General features: G+C 44.2%; 1 protein-coding gene and 1 non-coding gene across 3 annotated transcripts in view; both read right to left on the minus strand.

Annotated features, from left to right (window-relative positions):
* TULP4 (TUB like protein 4) overlaps nucleotides 1-25478 on the minus strand; it is a 247965-nt gene that overhangs the window by 138530 nt on the left and 83957 nt on the right. The gene's annotated exons all lie outside the window — the stretch shown is intronic.
* LOC142011729 (U6 spliceosomal RNA) lies at nucleotides 2234-2337 on the minus strand. The gene has a single exon (XR_012645193.1). It is a non-coding gene; the product is annotated as a U6 spliceosomal RNA (small nuclear RNA).

The raw sequence follows: 25478 nt of genomic DNA on the forward strand, positions 1-25478 counted from the left end.
TTCAGATCTATTTTAATGAGTTTACAATTAGAAACAAAATATACTTAAATAAAAACATAATTAGAGAAAAAGACCTGTTTTGATTGTGTTCTAAATCCCAAGGGGATCAGGATGGGTGGGAGAGGGTGGAACAAGGACGAGGGGTTTGGTGTGGGCGGGAGGAAGGTTCAAGGCTGTGGCAGGAGGCTGGGGGGCAGGAGGGGACAGGCTCCAGACTGGGAGGGTGCACACTCTAAGGCGGGGCTGTGGACGAGACATCTGTGGTACCGGAGGGGGAGCAAGAGGATGGGTTGAAAGATGAGAAGTGTGCTCTGGGGAAGGAGTTTTGGTGCAGGATGGGTATAAGGGATTGGGTTGCAGGCTCCAGGAGGGAGTTGAAGGGCAGAAGGGAGTTCAGGCTGCCATGCAGGCTTTGGGAAGGAGTAGGGGTATAGGAGGTGGCGCAGAGCTGGGGCAGAAGGTTGGGGCGCAGGAAAGGCTATGGAGTGCAAGTTCTGGGAGGGAAGAACGGAGTTTGATTCCAGGAGGGGACTCAGAGCTGAGGCACAGGCTGTGGGAGGGGATTCCAACATGGAATAGGGGCATGGAGTGCAGGCTCTAGCCAGGTGGTGTTTACCTCAGGCAGTTCCCAGAAGCAGCCAGTATGTCCAGCTCCTAAGCAGGGGGACCTGAGGGGCTCTGCACGCTGCCTGCAGTTCCTGGCCAATGGGAAGTGCAGTGGCCAGACATGCTGGCTGATCCAGGGAGCTACAGAGAGCCAGCAGGCAGGGATCCTGACTTTGCCTCACTGTCCTGTTACCCACACTTTTAGCGTCCCAGTCAGCAATGCTGACCAGAGCCATCAGGGGACCCTTTTCAACTGCATTCCAGCCAAAAACCAGACATCTAACGACTCCAGCTGGGAAAGCGGGAGTTTGTGTGTGTGAATACTTGACAGTAACATCTATGAGTTTTTCCAAAAAAATGAGCAAGACTTGATCAAAAGTTTTGGAGTTCTACAGGGGGAAAAAAACAGTTTAAAATGTAAACCAAAGTGGATCAAGTCACATCCTCGGGATGCCCCAGGCATGTAGGTTTTTGTTCCAACCAGCAACAAAAGTGCTTTTTATGGAGTCCACTGGTTTCCATTGCACACTGAATTCTCACTGGCCCTACACGAGGGTCGCTACCCATCCAGGTTTTGATTTCTGTATCCATGTGCCATTTACCATAAATTTAGTTCAAAAGGGGGCCTGGCAGGGCTGTACCTAAAGGGGTGTAGGGCCATACCTAGGGGAGAGTAGGGCCCAAGAATAACCTACCCTTTCCCACTCTTGCACCTAAGCTCCCCGCCACCCGCCCAGGGCTCCATCGTTTCCCAGCCTTACTCCATGCTTGCCTAGCCACAAACTGTCCAATGGATGGATAGCTTTGCCTGGCAGCATCCTGTCAGATGTACTGAATGGACACCAAGTCTAGCTACTGAGGAATGGGGGGGCGGGGTGCCACCTCCGCCCATGATGGCCTACCTCTTACCTACAGGCAGGCTCCTTGTCAGCTCCTTGTCCCATCCCAGCCCCTGAGCTAAGGAAGCCCAGATGGTGGGTATAGGCTGGAAGGGGAAAGAATAGAGGTGAGATGATCCAGTGAATGCTAGGAGGAGTGGGGCAGAGGAGTGAGTGATGAGGAAGAGCCTTGGGGGAAGAGGCAGGGCAAGAGTTTGAAGGGAGAAGTGGGGCAGGAGACACCGCCTCCATGGTCCCGTTACTAGCAATCCAAATAATAGAGTACTAGAACTGGAAGGGACGTCAAGAGAACATCAAGTCCAGTCCTCTGCCCTACAATGATTAAGGGATGATGATACCAGGGAGAGTGAAGTCTCCATTCTACTGCCTTGGCTGGGAGCCAGCTGGCTTTTAATTCATGTGGTAGAGCACAGGGCTTTAGCCCCTAAGGTCACAAACTCAAACTATGCTGCCAATGACCCAGCTCCATCGCCATTACAAACCCACACAGGTACACCACTCTCTACTAGAACTTAAGTCCAATGCCTTAACCACTTGACCATGCTCTTGAGCTTCAGCCATTCTCCACAGCCTGAATCTTTAGCCAGCTTCTTTGAATATTAACCCAACCCTGAATATGCAATGCACAATGTAGTTTGTTAACAGAAAAAGTTTTGCCTGGCTTTGAACCAAGGACCTTCATGAACATCAGGCAAACGTGATAACCACTACTCTACAGAAACTATGCAAAAAGTATGGAACGCTTCATGAATTTGCATGTCACCCTTGCACAAGGACCATACTCATCTTCTCTGTACCACTCCAATTTTGGAATACGTGCTGGTGGCAACCCTACCTTATAAGGACTTTAGTATGAATTAGAACATTTAAGTGTTTTGTATGAAATACTAAGCAGTGTACAATTTAAAACAAACTTACATACTGGTTGGATGAAAAACCTGGTCTACTGGATGTTGCCACAGACTGACCAAAAATGAGACTCCGTCTTAAGCAATGATGTAACACACCTCTTTTGGGTCTTGAATCTCACTCTTCTAGGCTGTACATCTTACTGTTAAGTACTGCCAACCTTTGGCATCTCTGGGGATAACAATACAGGGCATTCCCATGGCATCTTCATAGCACAAGACTGCAAAATAGTTTGCTACTTCATGTTAGCCCTTTGAAATAAAGAGCTGTCCTTATCCCCATTCCACAGAAACTAGGGAACAGCCAGGTCAGTAAATTTGCCCAATGTCACAAACAAATGAGTCAAAGATAAACCCAGGATTATAGTTGTGACCTTCTGACTCAGTCATGAGTTTTGTAGCAATACCACGTCTGCACATAGAAGTCAACTGTGATTTTGCTATTGCGTTCAATAGGAGACAATGCAAGCCAATGGCAAGTGAAGCAAATAAGTCTGATCTTGCAAGTTGTGTTGTGCAAGCAGATCCAGATGCATTTCACTGGGAAATGGATACTAACTTTTTTAGGTACTTTGTAGTATCCAGCCTAAGCCACTAGGTGGACAAGAAGCAAACCTGTCCGCAGAAGGAGATCACCACTACATCCTACGCTGTTCACAACACAGAACGTCTTTTCACTCTGACCATCTCGTAACAATACAGGACAATTCTACAGAATTTCAGAAATGATAAACAATGTGGAAATCTAAATATACATTTGAAATGTCTTAAGAGGCTTGTTCCCGAAGGGATTTGCTGTTTCAAGCTTCTCCTTCCAAGTCACATTGGCAAAACAGTTCAATTCTGAGAGTTCAGGCACAAGAATGCACATGGTATCTTTCTGGAAGAACGAAAAGACAGACAGCTTTGCCGCCAATACATAAAGTGCTTCCAAATCACAAATTCAGAACTTATGGCTAAACCTAAGAAGCTGCTCCACTGTCACCATCTGAAGAGACGAGGGACATACATCTACAATAGCAAAGAGTAAGGATGAAAAAGGATATAGCGCAAAGTCCTTTTAATAATAAGCATGGAACAGTCATTCAGGAGGTGATGAATCACCTTTCATTGTTATGGAACAAGCACATTAGCCTACATTTATCCTGATAAAAACAAAAAAGAAACCCTGCTAGTTCCAGCTACCTCTCTCCTTTTCATAGTGCAAATTAAACTGATTCCAGTGTCACAGATGTGTTGAATGCAGCACAAAAAATTTTTTACCTAACATGTTCTTTCAGTTCTGTGTACTTTTCCCCCTTTTGTCCCTCACTTTCACATTGGTGCTTTCTGCATTTGCACACCATATGCTTATGCTTGGGTGAGAGGCCATTGTGCTCTCCTATGGGTGTGCGTCATCTTTCACATTACATTTTCAGGTCCCGGGGGACAAGAACATAGCTCTATATTCACTGCAAAGTTCTGAATGCAGTTTAGGGCTTTGCACAAATAAAAATAATAAACTATATAATGTGAAGTACAACCTACGCAGAATGTTTAAGGTCTCTGCTTGATTAGTCCAAGGTCCCCTTTCGACAAGGAACAGGGTGGAGGTGCAGAGTTGGGGCAGGAGGTGGGCTGCTTATCTGCCACAGCTCCAAGGGAGGGGGTATGAGAGGTGGCTCCATGCTGCTCTGTCCCAGCAGGCACTGCTCCCAGCCAATGGGAGTGATGGGGATGGAGCCTGCAAGCCAGCGCAGGTGGGCAGAGTTTCCCTGCACAGCATTCTTGCTACACAGTCACTCCCCCTCCCCTTTTCCCACCAACAGGCAGAGCCCATAGGCCACAAACTCCCCATCCTCAATCTAGTATGAACTCGAGGCCAAAAACTACTGGACCCATATCTCCAGGTGAGTGACTAACGTTACAGACATATTACAGAGAACCTACCATTTATTCTAGTTTAAACCTGCAAGTGACCCAGGCCCTATGGTTCATAGGAAAGAGAAAAATCCTCAGGATTTCTGCCTACCTGTCTTGTGGGAAATTCCTTCCCAGCCCCAAATATGACAATCAGTTGGAACGTGAACATTTTGGTAAAATCCAGACAGATACACCTGGGAAAGAATTCTCTGTAGTGATTCAGAGCCCTCTCCACGTACTATCCAATCCACTGTTGAGAATATTGGCTATTAGCAATCACAGATCAATTACATGCTATTGGATACAGATTCATTACACCATTCCCTTCAAAATCTTATTGCTTATTCTTTTGGTTATTGTAAGTGTAACCCACACATCTTCTGGATGTGGTTCACTGTCCCGTGGGGTGGCACTTAGACCACTTTCAAGGAGAAAGAACGAGTCTCTTCCACAGCCTTAGCTAATAGCCAGCTGGGCTTGTGGCTCCAATGGTAGAGGCTCACGCACTAAGCTACAGAAGTCCCATGTTCAGCTGCACCTGTCAGCATTATACAAGAAAATCAGGATCTTGGAAGCTATGGAATAGACTTGGGCTGCAAAATCCAAAATTGCCAAGAACTGCTGCTGAATTGAGTTACAGCTGTAAAAAGTTCCCTACAGCAAAATGATTTTGAAACCCATTCTTTTTCTATCATTATTCTGCCTTAGTGTTTGGGTATGGTGAATTACCACCCCCCAAAAAAAAAAAGTTTTCCTAATAAAAAACAGATTCATAGCTCTCTCCTTTCATACAAATCAAACCTATTTACAGGGGATCTATCAATGATTTCTTCGGTGCTTTTCCAATTTTGACTGTCATCTCTACAAAGCTGCCTTTCAAAGAGAGCATTGTCCAGTATGCTAGTGGTTAAAACACACGCATAAAAGTTGTAAGAGAATGAAGGAATATGTTGGGAAACCAGAGCTAGTCTTAAGAAGCAGCAGCAGCACAAAGTAAATCTTTGAGGACACCCTTGTAGAGAAGGAAATTCAGGGCAGGCATTTTAGTGCACCTGCAGGAAGGGGTATAAGGTACTGCACTTATGTGCTTACTATCTAAAATCTACAGAGTTGTAAAATCAGTCAAAGAGAGCTGCTTCTTTATGGTTAAATTGCACAGCCACATGACAGAATTAATTGAACTCCAAAGTGTATGAACTATACTGGAAGCCAATTAAAAGAGTAAGCCCTTCATGCGGACAATTCAATCAGTTAATAATAAATAAGACTTATTAGGGGGACAACATTAACAGTTTTCTGTCTCCAGAGAGAAGCATTATGAGGAAGGTGAATGGGATGATGACTTTTCTTCACATACTAATTTTACAAGTTTGTAATTCATAGACAATCACAGTAGCCCTCCATTAAGAAGCACACATGTACCTGCACCTCATTTTCCATTTAATCATGTATGTCAAGACTTCTAAAAACAACTTTTTTCCAAGATAAAAGATGATACAAAGGTATTCACTATGCACTTTGAACTATCACAGCTTTTAGGCAAGCATCTTTAGTGTAACATACAGAACCCTCATGCACACGAGTATATGTTTGTACTTTCAATTCAGAGAGGCGGAGTGAGAGAAGTAAAATCCACATTTCCCCTATGAAGGAACATTATTATTGTGTCCCTGAGTCTCATGCAGCCACACTGTGCAACATGACATACGACAGGTAAACCTGGTATGCAGATTGCTTTGGGATTACAGCTAGACATGCAGGATTCAATAACACCCAGATTTATACCACATTCAAGTGACTGCAGTAGGATTTCAGAGGATTTAAACCAGAGGGGAATTAGGTCTTCAATTCTGACTAACCTAAACATCTGGACAGGAAGGCACACTGGAAAGTTGGCGAAACCTGTGCAATAATGAAATTGCCTCTCTATCCTCTTCTAGAATGGCCTGGGATTTGCCTATACTCCTATGTGTCTTTGGGCATGAAGGGTGTAGTCTGAATTAGAGAATATTAAAGTTCTATGCCTTTCAGAAGGCTCAGATTGCACCTCTTTCAGCAGGGTGCTGGTCTCCTTTCTAACAATTATACCTTTTTGTCCTATGTTAAATTTCATCTTATTGAATTAACAGGAGCTGCCACTTAAGTTATAGTCACAGGGCCAGCTGATTTCATCAACAAGCAAATGCAATGCTACATATAAAACCAACTCATCACCACTTCATGGCTGCCCTAGAAGCGAATACAGTAAATGTCATGGGCAAAACAGGATGAAAAGATCCCAGGTGACATCTTGAGAAGCAGTGTGCTGGAAAAAAAAACGATTTAAGTATTACACGAGGACTTTACATTCTAGCTGCAGCCTCCGTGCTCTTTCAACAGTTTATGTAAATGCATTCTGGATAAAAAACTGCAACATCACTGGTTATGCACATACTTTACACAAGCCTAGCATAAAATGACATTCTTTCATAAGCAATCATTTTAACTGCCTACATTTCTATGAAGTCTTCTCATAGCCACACTGGTCCTAGGATATTCAAGAGGCAAGGCGGGTGAGGTGATATCTTCTATTGGACCAACTTCTGCTGGAACACTAGATTTTGAGCTTACAGAGTGACCTGAAGAGCTCTGCGTAAGCTCAAATCCTTGTCACTCCTGTCAACAGAAGCTGTTCCAATAAAAGAGCCAACAACAGGTATTACCTCTCTGGCCATGTCTACACTAGCCCCAAACTTCGAAATGGCCATGCAAATGGCCATTTCGAAGTTTACTCATGAAGCGCTGAAATGCATATTCAGCGCTTCATTAGCACGCGGGCGGCCGCGGCACTTCAAAATTGACACGCCGCGCCTCACCGCCACATGGCTCGTCCCGACGGGGCTCCTCTTCGACAGGACCCCGCCTACTTCGAAGTCCCCTTATTCCCATCAGCTCCTGGGAATAAGGGGACTTTGAAGTAGGCGGGGTCCTGTCGAAAAGGAGCCCCGTCGGGACGAGCCGCGCGGCGGCGAGGCGCAGCGCATCAATTTTGAAGTGCCGCGGCCGCCCGCATGCTAATGAAGTGCTGAATATGCATTTCAGCGCTTCATGAGTAAACTTCGAAATGGCCATTTGTGTGGCCATTTCAAAGTTTGGGGCGAGTGTAGACGTAGCCTCTATCACCTTATGCGTCTACATTTCTGTGCAGTATTTTGTAACACAAGGGCTACGTCTACACGTGAAGCCAACATCAAAATAGCTTATTTCGATGTAGCAACATCAAAATAGGCTATTTCGATGAATAACGTCTACACGTCCTCCAGGGCTGGCAACGTCGATGTTCAACTTCGACGTTGCGCGGCACCACATCGAAATAGGCGCTGCGAGGGAACGTCTACACGCCAAAGTAGCACACATCGAAATAAGGGTGCCAGGAACAGCTGCAGACAGGGTCACAGGGCGGACTCAACAGCAAGCCGCTCCCTTAAAGGGCCCCTCCCAGACACAGTTGCACTAAACAACACAAGATACACAGAGCCGACAACTGGTTGCAGACCCTGTGCCTGCAGCATGGATCCCCAGCTGCCGCAGCAGCAGCCAGAAGCCCTGGGCTAAGGGCTGCTGCCCACGGTGACCATAGAGCCCCGCAGGGGCTGGAGAGAGAGCATCTCTCAACCCCCCAGCTGATGGCCGCCATGGAGGACCCGGCAATTTCGACGTTGCGGGACGCGGATCGTCTACACGGTCCCTACTTCGACGTTGAACGTCGAAGTAGGGTGCTATTCCGATCCCCTCATGAGGTTAGTGACTTCGACGTCTCGCCGCCTAACGTCGAAGTTAACTTCGAAATAGCGCCCGACGCGTGTAGCCGCGACGGGCACTATTTCGAAGTTAGTGCTGCTACTTCGAAGTAGCGTGCACGTGTAGACACAGCTAAGGAGTCATATTCTGCCCATAGTTACAACATGCTACTTTACTGACTCCAGTGGGGATATACCGCTGTGGCAGGGTGCAGAAAGAAAGCCATCTTCATATTTATATATTGATGTATTTCCCTATCAACATTCACATTTCCCTTTTTGCAGAGTAAGAAAGGGATGGCCATTCTGCCTCTTATTGTTGAACAGTTTTACCTGAACTTTTCATTTACTTAATCAGATCAAAATGGATAAGGAATCAAAGCGATGCTATTGGTTATGTCTACACTGCAGCTGAGAGCAAGCCTCCCAGACCAAGTAGACTGACTTGCACTGCCAGGCTTGAGGTAGTGTGCTAAAAATAGCACCGTGTCTGCTTTGGCTTGGGCTGCAAACTGGGCCTATCAAGCTCACGCAGCCCACGTGGTTTGAGAACCCGAGGTGCAACCACAATATCTAGCTAGCCCATCTATCCAGGCTGAGAGGGTGTAGCCAGCCAGGCTCGGGTTCCCCAGAAACAAGGCTGCACCCAGCAGGCGAGTGCTATATTTGATTTATTGAAAGCGCGTGACACCCGCAACGGGAGCCCCGGAGACGCCACAGTCACCAGTGGGGGAAAGACCCGACGCGCCAGAGCTTCGCTCGGGGAGAGGCTCTGTAACAGGCCTCCTAACACTAGCTGATAAAGCTGAACTCATTAACATAAGATTGCCTAAAATTGCCTATGCATTCCTCATCACTGTCTCTTATGGCCTACCGCCAGCGTAGCCTTGAAGTCGTGGCAAGTGCGCCTTGTTTGCAGTTGTTGCCATGGCAGGGTTAGTTGTTTTGCAGCTTTTCACCTTGCACAAACTGGTTTGTTTGGAATTCTCCTGAAGATTCACAGAGGGGTCGGACTGCACTCTCAACCGTTACAATGTCTTCTCGCACCCTACAGAGGGTCACTCGCTACTCCAGTGTTCACATATCCTGTGAAGACAAATACTTCCACAGGACCCAGTCCAGTATGTGCTTAAGCCTCACCGACTTTAATGTGGGTTAAGCATGTGCACAAATGCATCCCTGAATTGGGATCATGAAATCTTGTTTTTCATTTCTCCTCTTTAGCACACAGTTCTGCTACTTGTATTTATCTACCTCCTGTCTGAATAAGGGTAGCAGTTTGGTTTTTCAGATATATAAAAGGAGATCTTCAAAAACGGCTGCGGCTACCCTACATTCCTCTTTCAGAAGGGGAATGCAAATGAGGCCAATTGGTAATACACTCATCATTCCATTGATGCTTGCCCAAACCTTACCTCCAATGATTTATATCAAACTCCAAATCATCAAGTCCATCAGACCCACTTTTAAAAGTGAACTTTAGCACTTTTAGCCCACTCATACTAATGACCTAGCTCAGGCGTAATGCTTTTTGGCTGTTTTAAATATTTTCTTGCTTTCATTAGTGCCAACATACCACGATAATGGGCATAATATAGAATAAATTCTGAGCTCAATACAGGAATAGATGATCGTTCACAGCTGGTATCATACAGGAGCTCAGACGACATGATTTAATGGTCCCTTCTGGCCTTAAGGTCTATATTCTATGACTCAGGAACACAGACGAAGTCAAATGTACCAGATAAATTGGTCAAAATGGGAGGTACAGCCACAGCCTCACATGCTGCTCTTCACCCTATTTTACTCTCTTCCTCCTACCTGCTCTGCAGACACTGATTTTTCTCTCTACACTGGGACCCATGGCACAGGTATCGTAGAATCCTAGGGCTGGAAGGGACCTCAGGACCTGGTAGCTGGGGCAGAGATGTAAGGAACCACAAAGCACTCTTCATGGCCAGGCCTTCCATGGAAAATGCATCCATGGCCCCCGCTTTGTGTGTCCTGTGTGAGAATACATACAGTTTTGCATTTCTGTTGCTCAGGGGTGGGGGTGGGGGAAAAAAACCCAATCTTTGTGAAGGTAATTCCATCTGTGGAACATTTGTTAAGCCAAAGAGCTGTTTAATTTCTATTGTCCTTGTACAACACATAAGATGAACTCATTCTCTCTCTTTTGGATCACATCCTTGTCCCCTTGCAAGTTAGCCATGGGCTCCCCATTCCCTCGATGTCTGTACGTAACAGCTGTTGTGGATTTCTCTGGCACTTGCACAACAATCTGTGGCATTACCTATGGTTGGTTAGCATTTTAAACTGACCTCACAATGAAGTTAGTGACCCTTTCCAGCAGTAGTTGCCAGCTGCTTGGTCACATTTCACTCACTTTCTCTTTAAAAACAAAACCCATACTATAAAACTACTCCACTTAGTTTTAGAAGAGAGCTGACCTGTGCCAGAACACCTACAGACTCTGCAGTGTGGACAAACGGGAATTACTAAACAGTCACTCCACATTTGTGAATGGATAAATGCATAAGACTTAACAGGTTGCGCCTCCCTAAACCCAGTTTGTCTGGTCTGACCACAGATGTTCCCAGAACAGAGAGCTCTGGTAGCCAGGATTCAGGGAGCAGGAGGGTAGGTAGCTGAGGGCTACCACACTGGTCCCAGCTCATATGGGCTAGGGGACCAGGGCAGCCCAACAGGCAGACCAGCTGGAGCCAGTGGCAAGGTGGCCAGCAGGAGGCTGGGGGGCCAGAGGCAAGGGACTATCCCTGATGTGGCAAATTCCCTCATTCAGCACCAGCCTGATTCTGAGTTTGCTGGACCAAGGAGATCCAACCTGTATATTCTGTACCTTGGTTGACTCCCAGTATTCTGTATCACTGCATTGCCCTTATGTACCGAGGACTCTGATCCCACAAATACTTAACACAAACGCATGACTGCATGATACTATTAAAGGCAAGTGCATGATTAAGCATAGGCAGGACTGGGGTTTAAATCAGCACATACAAATGAAACTCAGATTTGTTTGTCATTACTTACTTTTGGCATAAAAATAAGCGAACTAATATATTTTATACAGGATTCTCTACCCCTATAAAATATTCTATAAAAACACAAACACAAAAATATTGTATGTACCACACACAAAACATGCTGTGGTAAAAATAGTAAAGAAATAAATACAATAATTTCAAGCGTGATTGGATTAGTTTTTAACCCATAACTGAATTTTAAGCTTGCTAAATTTACAGTCTTAAGTTAAGGGACAGAGAAATATAAAATACTTTATTTTTACTTCTCCTCCTTCCCCCACCTCTTGTCTGCTGCCCCATTATGCTGGGACTTCCTACTGGCAAGAAAGCAAGAACACAGGTAGAATAAGCAGGACCATCTGCAACATGAACAAACATAATGGAGACAACAATATACCGTATAATTACTAAAAAGTACAAAATAGATTGGCAGCACTCCTAAAATAAGGACTCTTTTCTCAAATGGCTGGTCCGAGTCTTACATCAAAAGCACCATAAAACAATACCAATTAGAACAGAGTCTCCCATTTACAGAGCCCTAACATACAAGTGCACATTCTGAAAGTTAATTATTACATTCACAGCATGCAGAGTTCTAAAAGTTCTGGTTGAAAAACAAAAGACGACCTTTTTGCTTTTAAGTCTATTTATATTTAAAAATTCCAGATGATAGACAGCATTAAACTGATATGTAACACTTGGAAAAAAAAGGCAAGTCTCTCTAAGTGGTTATCTTACTATTTGCATAATTTCTGTTTTTCTAGTATACCATTTTACAGAGCAATCTCCAATACTATAAACTATTTATTCCCCTTTAACTTCTTTGTTCAATTCAACAAAGTTTTCTTAACATGTTTGTAGATTTGGTAAATTATATTTGCCTACCTACTGAGATAGGGGTATTAGACAATGCTCAGCTGTAAATACTGTTAAATGTACAGATTTTAAACCAATTAGTTTGAGAATAAGACTCAGTCTCATCCTCTCAAATCATTCCATCTCCTGCTACATCAAAAGGGAATGGAGGGATTGGCACCTGCTGCTTCTCCTCCTTCTCTACTTGGAGCTTGCTCCAGCCCCCAAATACATTTACAGTACAGTATGTGAGCGAGTTAGCGGGTAGGGAGGTGAGTGGGACTGGAGCCCTAACAGTGCAAACTGAACATTCAAGAACTTTTAACTGCAAGCCTCTACAAACTCTATGGGTCCATTTGCAATGGGAATTTTCAAAGGCTACAGATTCAGCCAGTTCTGAGTGAAGTTTTCACGGGACTCAATGTTTTCCTGCTGCCAATCTCCCCCTCCCTGTTTTCTTGGGGGGAAATTATTTTAAGTTGAATAAAAATATTTTTGATTAATAGCATTTTCATTACTTCAGCTAACGTTTCTGCACAGCTGAAATAACAAGGTTCAATACCCGAAAAATGGGTACTTACATTTGATCCAATCAAAGTCTCTTGAAAATCTCTGCATGATTTATAGCTACTCAGGGCCATTAGTATAGATAATGGCAGGTGATGTACCTCAGTCTCCAAAGCAGTCAACCTCCTTTTTCAAATGAGCAGATATTTCAGATAATCCCCAACTATGTAAATCATGATTCAGCTACGTAGCCCTGACCCGTATCTGTCTGGACCAATCCCATGAATGATTTCTGTCCTCTACTCTTCCATATTTACAGCTCTTTGTGATCAAATTCAGGAAGAGCGGTGGCACATTTCCACACAAATAAACCGCACAGTAATCCATCAGTTTCATTCTTTGAAGATCTTTCAGATTCTTTCAACCTCCCTAGATAATCTCTGTTAAACTACCTGTAGGTCTTATTAGGTGCTTGCTTAAATGAATATAAATACTGGACACCTGTATTTTCAACTGCAGATTAGTTAGGGTGTGTATATAAAGGTAAGACATGGAATTGGTGGTGAAACCAGACAAGTAAAATTTGAGTTATAAACTTGTCAGCTGAGATATTGTAGCTTGACAGTCAGAAAAGCATTAGTCATCAGGAAGCGAAGTGCTTTTTAATACATTTATTCAAAATAGGCACTCAATCCACTAGTGAATATTATGCGTATCTAGAAACACGCACTTAACATAGGAAAAAGGAGCCCTGTATACACCTGAATTCATACATTCAGTTACTGATACACCCGCCTACATAATATTTGTTATAGAAATGCCCATAGCAATTAGTTAAGCTAGGTCAAGTTTTGCATGCGAAGCAGAGATTCAATCACTGTGTTATATATGAAGAATGAGTGTGCCTGCCAGTTATATGTGCAGATGCAAAGATGCCCATCCTGCTAAAATATAGCATTTACTCTGAGCAAAATATAATTTTTTTTTTCAGAATTCACAAATAAATCTGTAAATTTGTGAGTTAAATATACAAAGGGTCCTTTAAGAACGACAGTACGCTCTGTAATGCCTCATTTCTTTGTTCCAAATGACCTTAACAAAGCCTCTTCAAACATCTCAATGTTAAAATTACTAAAATCTCATGCACTGGCTACATTTGAATATATATGTTTTATTTTTCAGGGTTAGAAGTGATTTCTCCTCTTCTCCATTATGAAGAATAGTGGGAGGTTTCGTCTGCAGTGAGACTGATAAATAATATTCTGCTACAGAGAGCTCCATGAAGAACTCCCCTATTTCTAAACAATCTATCTCCTACTCTTAATGGAAACTTTAGGCAAAGTCTGCTCTGAAGGAGGATCGGAGCCCCCTTTTAAAATGGCCTATACCTTCTCTTCCCTCTCCCGGGCTAAATTCCCAGGATAAAAAATACACAATTTAGAAATATACAGCTAGTGCTCCCAGACAAACATAATATTGCCCCGTAAAACCATGAGGGGAAAAAGGAAAAGGAAAATGTAATCTATTATGCTTTTAAAAATAAGTTTTGTGATGCTAGATGAAATATGGCTGACCATTTATAATATTATCAATATCAATATTACAAAATTGAAATGAATTTCTCATAAGAAGTGCCACATATGGTATCAGTGGAAAGCTTACAATTTGCTAAATAGGAGAAGCTTGTTTATATGTATGTATCATCTCTGTATCATGCAGGGGTCTTAAATTCCTGACCCAGGGGCCATCCCTGGCCAGAGCAGTTGCACAATCCTGCCCATCTGTAGCAGCTGGCTGATGGCGGATCCTGTCCATTACCGTCCCTCAAGCCCTATCCCTTCCTGCCACCAACTCCCCGCATGGCACCCCATCCCCTAGGGACCTGGCTTTGGAAATTATGGAGGAGCCCAGTGCAGGGCAGCAGCAGCAGTCAGGCCTTCCTACATTTTCCACAGCAGCAGGAGCTGTGGGGCGTGGAATTGGCACGCACACTCACTATCCTTCACTCCATTTCCCCACAGCTCCCGCCGCCATAGGGAGTCCAGGGCAGAGCCAGACTGCTGCTGCCGCCCCACGCCAGGCTCTCTGTAAACCCCCAGGCAGAATCCCTTGGGGATGAGGTGACATGGGGGAGAGGAGTAGGGGGCAGTAATAGCCAGCCCTCCTTCCAACCCTCTGTGCTCCTGGGCCAGATTGTTGAACTGCTCTGGGTTGGGATGCTTGGAACACAGGACCAGCAGATCCAGCCATCGAAAAGGACTCGGCTAAAAAACCTGATATATGGACTCTGAAATCGTGTGTGTGTGTGTGTGTGTGTGTGTGTGTGTGTGTGTGTGTGTGTGTGTGTGTGTGTGTGTGTGTGAGAGAGAGAGAGAGAGAGAGAGAGAGAGAGAGAGATTGCTTTTATGAAAAACAAGCTGTCCTATAGCCTCATAAAGACTAACAAATTTATTGATTAGGTGATGAAAAGTGGTTCCTACACACAAAAGCTCATTATCCAATAAATAAACCTGTTAGTCTTTAAAAATGCTAAGGGACTGCTTCTTTTATTGTAATGTTACAAAACTAACATGGCAACCCCTCTGAGACCTCATTCTTCTGTAATAAGCCTTTGTTTTGGATACTAAAGGACTGACTGGCATTTTGGATAAGATCCAAACTAGTATTGATCTGGTAAGGTAGCTGATCCTTTCATGATCAGAAGAATATTTTACACAGTGAATAGAGTTTTAAGTAACTTCTCAGTTTACTGAACCGATTTGCTGACTGGGAGCCACAGACTGGGATGCAGTAATGGGGTTGTGTGATTTCTTTTTGCAGCATCTTATTAACCAGTGAGGGGATAAGAAGCAAACTTTGTGACTATTTATCTATGTACTATAATTGTCTGGTTACTACACAGAACCATACAAAGCATATGCCAGATTAATCCAAATGCCACAAGTGTGAATTTCCAACCCTTTAATGTGTTTGGATTTTTTTAAATCTCATCTTAATTCTCAGCTTCCCAGGTAAAGCTGGTTTTGGGGTTACTGATAGGTTAAAGTTAACTGGCATGCAAAGTACTGATAGGTACCTCTTTACATTAACTCCATGATATTGAGGCTTCTATCTAGGAAAACGAAACTGTAGTCGAAAAATTAAGGCAACCAAATACTAAATTACATTTCTGTCCACAAGTGCATCCTACTCCTGCCTCACAGTGTGGAAACATAGTTCCAGACACCGCCACTAGCACTAAGTATTATGCAAAGCAACAGTTTCAGAAGCACTCTTGCTCTTCCTGAAAATTTGAAGAGGGAGAACTGAACTTACTATTTCTATTATTACACATGAAAAGGTAATGGCTGAATGCCCCACTAAGAGTGGGGTACCACTGTGTTCAAATCGGTACAAAGGTTTAGTAAAAGGCAATTCATAAAGCACGGATGGGCAATAATTTTTGATGAGGAGCCATTCCAAGAATTTGGAAAGTGGTCAAGGGCCACACTTTTCCATGACATCAAAAGGGTGAGGTCGGGGGTCTAGGATGGAGGTACGATGCAGGAGGAACTTGGGGTAAGATATTGGGGAGCAGATGGTGCAGATGGCTGTGTGGGGTGAGGAAGAGAATATGGGTGCAGGAGAGGATTCTGACCTGGAGGAAGGGTATAACAGTGGGTGCGGCAGGATCTGAGGTGGGGCTGTGACCTGGGATAGAGGAGCAGAGCGCTGGAAGGAAGGAGGAGCCAGGAGGCGCTTAGCTAGGTAGGTCCCAGCCAGCAGCCCAGTGGGACCCTCAGACAGGCTCCCTGCCTTTTGCATCTCCACATGCCAGTCAAAGTGACTGGCTGCAGGGGACAGGTGCTCTGCACATCACCTGCCTCCTGGGAAGAGATGGTGCCATTGTAACCGGTCTGCACAGCAAGCATGGGCAATGGGAGATGCAAGAGTATACTGGGGACGGGAAAAGAGTGCAAAGCCCCCTGCTTCCCCAGGGGCTTGCAGCACGCAGAGCACACAGCCCCAGCAATCTTTCAGCTTTACACCTGCACATAAACACAGCCCCTTCTCTAGCACATGGGAATCAAGCCATTGCTTTAAAAAAGGTGATTAACAAAACAAAAATATATGTGATAAAGCACGCTTGTTTGAGAAGAGTCACAGAGCAACTAAAGAAAATGGTAGATTAAAGCACAGAGAATTATTTCCCTGGGTTTCAGAACATACAGAGTACAAGGGGCGGGAAGTGGTACATCAGCCAGCCTGAGAAATCCTGCACAAAACCCAAAACAAAAAATAATCTGATCACATCTGATTAAACATTTCCTTGTACTTATATATGTACATTCCCAGATTTCTTTTGAGGCCTGTATATTTACTGAAATCCTCCAAGCCTGGTTCAGACTTAAACCATCTCTCTCGCTCCTCCCTCTGCACACACAAAAGACTCTCTTCCGGCCACACACAAGACATTCCCAGAACCTAACTTCTTCAGTTGAAAAACACCCCCTCCCATTGGCTCACCTGGCTGCTGGCCAACACAGGTCTTTGGGTTTAACCCTGTACAGGCATTCATTCATGACCTGGCCTCCCCAGTGTCGAATAGAGGGGAATAATCACTTCCCTCAGTCTGCTAGCAATGCTCCTACTAATGCAGCCCAATATGCCCTTAGCCTTCTTGGCAACAAGGAAACGCTGTTGACTCACCTCCAGCTTCTCATCCACTGATATCCCCAGGTCTTTTCCTGCAGAATCGCCACTTAAGCAATCAGCCCCCAGCCTGTAGCCGCGCACGGGATTCTTCTGTCTAAGTGCAGAACTCTGCACTGGTAAAACCACATCAGATTTCTTTTGGCCCAACAGTCTGCTTTGTTAAAGTCAATCTGGACGGATCCCAGCTCTCCAATGTATCTACCTCTCCCCCTAGCTTAGTGTCACCTGCGAACTTGCCGAGGGTGCAATCATCCCATCGCTCTTGACTTAGCAATTCTCAATACAATAGTTGAAGACTACAGACCTGATCCAGGACCTGGCTCCATGCAGGCAGTCCTTTGTCTCCAACTGCATGAAGTCAGATGCGGGATCTGGTTTTGTTCAACATCTTTATTAATGATCTGGACCAAACATCCTCCTTATGAATGCAACTCTAACACTACCATATGTACTTCACTTTACACTTCATTATCATCCTGTATCTTTTGTATTCTCATGTACTTAAAATTTAACCTAAAAAGTAGAAAAACCAGCAACAGGATACTGTTTCCAGAGCTTCAGCCCCCACTGGTTAATCACAATCAGTAAGCCTCATCCGTTTAGGTTGAAGTTAACCAGTTACCGTTAACATCCCTATCCCACACTCCTGCTACTGTGTCAAGTTGTCATGATCGCAGGCCAGTTTTGGGGAACTCTCACAAAAAGTAACCAGCCACAGGCAGATCAGGAATTTGTCATTTCTACATGAGGCGAGTGTCTTATTGAAAAAGCAGTATGTACTCATGTAATTAAAATACACAATGCACTCACACAACATGGATGAATTGAATTTGCACCAATGACCTAAACTGTAGCAACTCCTTATTTTCAAGTGCTTCCCCTTTGCAAAATATTCTTTTAACCAGGCCCACCAACTGGGGGAGGTGGGGGGGGGGGTAAAGGGAGCAGTTGCTCCCTGAGCTCCAGCCACCACCGCTGCTACTTTGACAGTGGCAGTGGCCACGGCAGCGGCCATGGCAGCAGCCAGAGCTCCAGGCCTTTTGAAGTACCCTGGCAGCACTGCTCTGGCATCAATGGGCTTTAACAGGGGCGGGTGGGGTGGGCAGACACCCACCAGCACCATCTGGGCAGTGGTGAGGACTGAATGCCCTAGGCCCCGCCCTTCCACACCTGGTCCTGCCCCTTCCTTCCGGGCCCCCCCACCACCTTGACCCAGGGCAGCTGCTGGACACACTGCTTTTAACATAAATATAGTAGGTGTTACATTGCACTTGCTTTTAAAATACAATGCCTGATACAACTCAATTTAAAGATAGCCGCAGCCTTTCCTCTGACTTAGGTGAAAAGTTGAACTGAGACCTAAACCCTCATTACTGGCAAAGCAGTTTTTATATTGCCTCCCTAAGGCAAAAATACGGTATGATTATAAGGCGAATAATCTTCCTCCTCTAAAATATAACAAAAGCTTTTCTGTTTCTAAACAATGAGCCGAAATAGCCTAGAAAAAGGGCAGTTCAGTTCACCATTACCCTTTGTCATAATATTAACAATCATTAATATTTTTCACTAACGAACAATCTATGGGAAAACATGACAAGAATGTACAGAAAATAAGGCTCCTGGGTATCAGAAAATGAACGAAAAAATAAATACAAAAGAAAAAATTGCTAAATTGCAAATACGTGAAAATAATCATTTTTCTGAGTCTACACCATGTTGCATGCTGGTATATATTATAAAGTTTAAAACATGACTGGCCCAAATACTGGTCCCACTGAAATCAGTAGGTGTTTTGTCACTCACTTTAGTGGGACCAAGATTTGATCCAATTTCCTAAGAACTCCTATATTTGACACCTTAGAATATATCCGTAGTGTTCCAGGATTATTTAAACTGTAACAAACCAAGCAACTACAATCTGGTGAGGCAGTTACATTTACACTTTATTCTGAAGGAGTCATTTCAATCCACTGCACTTACTGGCTATGTTAACAGGACAGCAATCTGTCAACAGAAGTTACTGTTGGAAGATATGTTTTGACAGAACTTCTGTTGATAGACTGCGGCCACAAACAAAAGCGGATGGCTCTGCCGATCTGCTCTGTCGACAGAGAGCACCCAGACTGCCCCACTGCTCTCTTGACAGAGAGGCCAATCAGAAGCACAGCAGATAGGGCTGCCCATTGGCCTGGATGCCCTGGCCGTCGACAGAGGGCCCCCAGAGCATCCACACAGATTTTCTGTCAACAGATTCTTTCAAGAAAGGCATTCTGCCTCATGGGGGGAGAGGCAGGAGACCGCCAACAAAAGTGCTGAATATGTCGACGAAATGCATTTTCAGTGCGGGTACTCTATGGGTTTTGCTGATAAAACTAGTGCAGACATAGCTACTGTGACCACCATTTTCAAATTTAGGTGGGGTTGCCAAATGTCACACAACATTCACATCAGGCAGCTGGGCCTTATGCATCTCCACACATCAGCTGGATGCTCACAAAATCAGGGATGGCCCTATGAGTGCTTTGCTTGGTCCCCAAAGGCTGACGTCTTCACGGCCCTGTAGAGAGCCCAGCAACCTCTCTGCTGCCCTTGAAGTCATTCCTTTGTTGGAGGCAAGTAAGGAAGGAACAGATAAAGAGGAGGTGGCAGCAGCAAGTCTTGAAACCTGTCACCAGCAGAGGCAGAAGGGGGGTAGAACCCAATACTGGCCCCACGCTCCCCCTCCTCCTGTGCCAAGGCACCCCTAAGACCCTCCACCATCAAGCACCACCCTCAAACATCACCATCCCCCCACATTCTCTAGCAACCACGGCTGCCACCTCTTGTGCAGTTCCACATATTGCTTGGGATGGTCTGGAGCGGGGGAGGGATTTATCAGTGACTCTCCTCTTTTCCATGACAAGTGTCACCCTGGGGGATTGAACAAAGCTTGCTAATTAAGCAGCCCTATATTTAGGCACCTGAGTAAGTGACCTAATTATCAGAACTGAGCAGCCACAGCTCTGCTTTCAGTGGAAGTCCTTCGGATTTTGGCCAGTCCTCTCAGCATCTCACTCACCAGATTTGTGGCAATGGGTAATGCCACAGAGGCAAGACTCTTAGTCATGTTCCCCAGCTCAACCACTACCCCTCTGAGTGACTAAGAATCAGTGTTGACAGACTCTGAAATCAATTCTCAAAAATTGCTTGGTTTGATTCTATTAAAATGAACAACATTGGTACCCCCCACAGACAGCGTGTGGCTCAAGCTTCAAGTCAGGGAAACAAAAATAGAATAGATTTTAATTTGGAATCCAAAGAAATGAAATCCAATCATTGCTCGGATTTAATTTTCAGTATGCTTTTTGTTTTGGAAAACTTGTTTTAAAACTAGAAACATCACAGTCTACAGCATCTGTGCTAGCCTAAGGGCATTCTATTCCTAGACCAAGCTAGTCTGTTCTCCAAACAGCCAAAAAACTACAAGACTGACTGCCTGCCAAAGAAGCAAACAATTTTAAAAGTGAAAAAGCCAAAATCATTGAGGAGCTTAAAGTTACCCTGTCCCTCCTTTTCGCAAATCAGTTTTGGACAACATGGGCTCCAAGCTTCACACATTAGTTATGACTAAAAAGAACCCCATGCCTCTGTGCATGTTTGCAATCTAGTTCTATAACCATCGTTTAGATACAGTCTTTTGCTCTTTAAAAAAAAAAAACACACCCTACCTGGGAATCAGACAGCTAAATCAATTCCTGCATTTCATTAATTTTAAAAAGCTACAAGGCTCTGACCACATTACATGCCTTGCATTTATATTTCTGGCTCCCTGTAATACATGCTCAAGCAGAAATATCATCATTAACAACTATGGGCTCAGTGACCTTTGGTGGCTGAGGCCTCTCTCACTATTTCCTTCCATCTTTCCCTGTTCAGTGAAAAGTGGCTTAATTTCTATAGACTAGCGCTGCACAATCTACTATATCATCCACCCATTCTCTGTGGGGTCTGCCTCTCCTATTCACACTGTCCATTATACAAGCAGAAATATGGCAGCTTGCAAATTTGGTAGGCAACTTACTGATCACGAACTATATTTTAATCTCGCTTCCCCCTGAAGGAAACAGACATAACTGTTTTATTGCAATTGGTATGGTCTTTCATAATTAAAAAAAGCACATGGACATGATCACTAAATGTTGATTGTGTGACATCAACGTTAGAATGAGAGGTGTGGTCCAATTAGCTAAGCACAGGACTAGGACAAAGCAACTCCCGCGTTCTAATGACGCCATCTGTGGCCTTTGCTAAATTTCTAATAACCTTCTCTCAGAGGTGGAAAGTAAGTAAGTAGAAATACTTTGTTACACTGCTTGTGCATTTTTCCAGGATTTGTACTTTACTCAAATGATTTATTTTTGTGAAACTCGTATTTTTACTCGTCTTTTTAAAAGAAATTATACTTTTTACTCACCTACCATTTCTGAAAGCGCTTAGTTACTCACCACTTTCATCAACCCCACTGGCACATGTACAAGCCAGTATTCAAATTTGCTAAAGCACAGCTGCATGTGCAATTATCTCATCAAGCAGTGACAGTGCTTTTAAAAAAAAAAAAAAAACACCACAATGACCCTGCCAAATAAGAACCCCTTTAAAAGCTGCATCAACACCGTTTCATTAAAAAATCGTTATCTATGCAGACACACTAACAGCGCTAGACCTGAGCCACCCAAGCTGCTGCCCAGGGCGATGTGCTGGGGGGGGGTCTCATGTGACTTTACCTGCAGACAGCCAGCTAGGTAGGAGGGGAAACCCAGCATTTCAGCCAACGGTAGGGAAGAGAGCACACTTACTCCCTCTCAGGTAATTCCTCTGCTCTAGTGGGAGAAGCGGCAAGGTGGGTGCCCAGGGCAGTGGCTCCACATTCTCCCTAGGACAGAGGGCCCCCTGTAGAAGCCCTATGGCAAGAGGGTGGGGCAGGCTGTGCTGGAAGAGGCTTGGAGTTGGGATGGGTGCTTGAGTTTGGAGGGGGTTGAAGAAGTGAGTGTGTTCTCTCTGCTCTGGCTGACTGACGCTGGGAGCGGGCAGGGGTATTAGTGTGTGTAGCTTCCCTCTGCGCTGGCTAGCCGGGATTTGGAGCAACCCTGCTATCTGTGTGTGTCAGTGTAGAGCAGGTCTGCATCCACCGTCACCCCCGACTTTCCTCCTAACAGCCCCACAGGGGAACTGACGAGGAGGGCTGGGCTACAAGCTGGGGACTCGGGTATGACACTTGAGTTTTGAGGTGGGAACCTTTGAATTGTGCCCCTCCACTATCAGCAGTGGATCCTGTCTGTCTTTTTCCTTCCCTGACTGGTTTCAAAGTTTTGCTCCCTTTTTTGGGATAGGAGGGGGGCTGCTGCTGCTGCTGCTACTTCTCCAATGTGAGGCAGGTGGGTGCAGAGAGGAGATAATTGTTACTGAAAATCAGCTCTCCCATAAGTCTCCTAGGGAAAAATGAGTCAGTGAGTGACGTCTGGCTACATGGCTGAAACACATTCACCTTTCATTCAATTCTTGATCACCTAGTCACTCCCTCATGTTTTATGTTCTTGCTACAAGTTGTACTTATCAGTATGCTGAAATTTCTCAAGTCAGGGGGCCCTGTTAAAGCCCCCTGACCAGAGAGATTTTTGAGCAGTGTTGTTCTTGCATCAAGATTAAGGATTTTTTCTTTGCTCCCATCTTAACCTGCAAACCTCCTTCATACTCTGAAAGTCAATGGGGTTCCTAATGTAAGATCTAAAGGTGTGACTGTTGTGACTTGCAATTTCAATGAGGCACTTAAACTCAGGGGAACTCAGTGGGAACATAGGCTCTGCTCCAGTCCTCACATCTCTCCTGCAATGTTTCACACCTGCTGTTCTAGCTTATAAAGAGGCTTGGTGGAATGCACTTTTAATATTTTTTTATGTCTATAATTTTGTGTAATATATTTTAAACTTTGTGTCTTTTTACAATTTCCGTAATTTGACTCCTGTAATTTATGTGGTCACTCTTCAGCTTTATAAATGAAGGCTACAAAGACATTTATATTCCATTATGTGTGGGAGATTACATACATGAAAAATAATATAGCCCTATGATATCTCAGGTGGTTAGCCATAGATTTCCACAGGATAGCTACTTTTTATTTCTGGATACTTGAGTATAACTTAGATGTGACAAAGAACAATAGAGCTGGAAGAGACCTAAAAAAGCCATTGAGTCCAGCTCCCTGCCCTAAGTAGGGCCAAACCCATCAGATCAGCCCCACCAGGGCTTTGTCGAGGCGAGACTTAAACACCTCCAGGGATGGAGACTCCACTACTTCCCTGGGGAGACCATTCCAATGCTTCACCACCCTCCTAGTGAAAAGGTTTTTCCTAATGTTCAACCTGGATCTTCCCAACCACAACTTGAGACCATTGTTCCGTGTTCTGCCATCCGTGACCACTGAACAGCCTCTCTCCAGCCTCTTTGCAGCCTCCCTTCAGTAAGCTGAAGGCTGTTACCAAGTTCCCCCGCAGTCTTCTCTTCTGCAGAGTAAACAGTCCCAATTCCCTCAACCTTTCTTCATAAGTCATACGCTCCAGCCCCCTAATTATTTTGGTCACCCTCCGCTGGACGCTCTCCAGTGTATCCACATCCTTCCTATAATTGGGGGCCCAGAACTGGACACAGTACTCCAGATGCGGCCTCACCAAAGCCAAATAAAGAGGAACAATCACTTCTCTGGATCTACTGGCAACGCTCCTCTTGATGCAACCTAATATGCCATTAGCCCTCTTGGCCACAACGGCACACGCCTATACTACTACCCAAGTAAAACAAAAAAGCAGTCATGTAGCACTTTTAAGACTAATATTCAGGCATTTGGAATGGGGATCCACAAAAAAAAAACACTCACCCAGATCCAGACAGACATTATCTTTCTCTCCAAATGCAAGAAAATGGACATTGTACCCAAGGGACTAACAGTGAAAAACACATTACAATCAACATACTACACCAACTACAGTGAGAATCTATGCCACACACTCTTCAAGAAACTGAGGAACCACTTGATCAAAATCCTTTACAATAAACAAAAGAAGATTAAGAATGAACTCCCTGAACATGAAACTCTCATCAATAATCAGGCATCCATGCAAGATCCCACAGAACAAGACTTTACCTATACTGAACAAGAAACCTATAAGACACACTTTCACTCTCTACAAAAAAGAATGGACAATAAACTATCTAAATTACTTCATTCCTCAGGATACAACAACCACCACAGCTCACCGAACAATATTGCTAACCTTTCCATGTACAAACTGAGCTTAGCACAGCAGAAGTCTCTCTCTTATCTCGGGACCTGTCTTTCTGCCCCACTTCTTTCACAAACTTAACACAATTCTGTGGTGACCTCAAAGCCTTCTTTCGCTGTCATGTTAGTCTTTAAAGTGCTACATGACTGCTTTTTTGTTTTGATAGAACACACACTAAAACGGCTACCTCTGTCACTATTACTTCAGTAGGTTTTCAGAAGGATACTTTGACTTTTACTTATATTTTTTGCAAAGTAGCTGTACTTTTAGTCAAGTAACTTTCTGGGGTACATTTTCTACCACTGCCTTTTCATCTTTATTTACCTATAAACATGTTAATAGTTTTAGATGTGAACAGTGTAACAACTAGACATTTATTTAGTGACTCATCCTGACATATTCCAACAGACACTACAACTTTCACAGAAACCAATTTTCAAACTACAGACCAGGATCACTACATCCATTGCTAAAAGGAAGCGTCACACAACAAGTACAGTACAGCTCTTCAGCTGAAAATGCAGAAGGCTTCACACTAGTGTAAGCCAGATAAATTTACTGGGGACAATAAAAGAGTAAATGGGTGAAATGTAATGTGTACGATACACAAGAGGCCAGACAAGGTTAGAGGTTTTAATGAGCCCTTCTGGCCTTAAGTTATACAAATCTATGTGAATGTAACTTCTTACATGGAAATGTGGACAGGGACTCTGGGATTCAATACTACTTCTGTCACTTTGCTCACGACACAGTGTAGTACAGGTCATCAACTGCGTTAAAGAAACAGGATTATGTTTGTTTCAATGTAAGTACACTGAGTTTCAGGATAAATTACAGGTATCAATGACTACATCACCTAGCATTCTGACTATTTCTATAACTTCTATTTGTTCTTTTTAAATTCTGTGTCAATCACTCAAAGCTGGAGTCAGGCGTCAGGTTTTCATCACAAAGGGCAAGATGGAAA

The sequence above is a fragment of the Carettochelys insculpta genome, chromosome 3 (assembly GCF_033958435.1).
Source record: "Carettochelys insculpta isolate YL-2023 chromosome 3, ASM3395843v1, whole genome shotgun sequence".
In the NCBI taxonomy this organism is placed as follows: domain Eukaryota; kingdom Metazoa; phylum Chordata; order Testudines; family Carettochelyidae; genus Carettochelys; species Carettochelys insculpta.